This window comes from Geospiza fortis, unplaced genomic scaffold, assembly GCF_000277835.1.
Source record: "Geospiza fortis unplaced genomic scaffold, GeoFor_1.0 scaffold213, whole genome shotgun sequence".
Lineage (NCBI taxonomy): Eukaryota > Metazoa > Chordata > Aves > Passeriformes > Thraupidae > Geospiza > Geospiza fortis.
Window position 1 is genome coordinate 1,651,078 of NW_005054399.1, and position 811 is coordinate 1,651,888.

Genomic DNA, 811 nt, shown 5'->3' on the forward strand with positions numbered 1-811 from the left:
GCTCTTCCTCCTCCTGCTCTGCCTCGGCACCGCGGGCGAGCCCTGGAGCTGGCTCCCTGCACGGGATGGCAGAGAGATCCCAGGCTTCAGGAAAGCTGCCTTCACAGAGCTCGGTGAGAGCCCCATGTGCCACCATCCACCCAGGGAACCCTGAGCAGGGCGAGTTCCCTGCCCTTAGTCCCAGCCCAAGCACTGAACATCCCCTGGCCCCAAGCAGAGCCAGCAGGGGCGAGGGAGGGTGGGAGGACCTGTGAGACAAGTGGCAACAGGTGACAGCAGTGGGGTCACACGTCACAGCATGGGGACACGTGTCCCAAACACAGGTGAGGCTGCTGGACGTGCATCCCCAGCCCAGGACATCCTCATCCCTCGCTCCGAGGGGGACGTGACAAGGACACCCAGCCCCTGCCCCCAGCCATGCCGGGGCCTGGTGCAGCCCAAGCCGGTCCCTGTACCCAGCACAGCCCCGATCCCCCCTTCCCGTACCAGCGATTCCCCATCTCCCGCACACCCCGTGTCCCCAATCCCTTCTTCCCATACCCCGGGAAGCCGTGATCTCTTTTTCATACTCTCCATCCCCTGTCCTGCATCCTCATCCTCTGACCTGTACCCTGATCTCCTGTCCCGCACCCCATTCCCAGTCCCGTACCCCATTCCCTCTCCCTACCCCCATCCCCTGCCCTAACCCCCAATTCCCCTATCCCGTACCCCATCCTGCCCGTACCCCATCCCCTGCCCGTACCCCATCCCCCTGTCCCGTACCCAGATCCCCTGTCCCGTACCCCGATCCCCTGTCCCGTACCCCATCCCC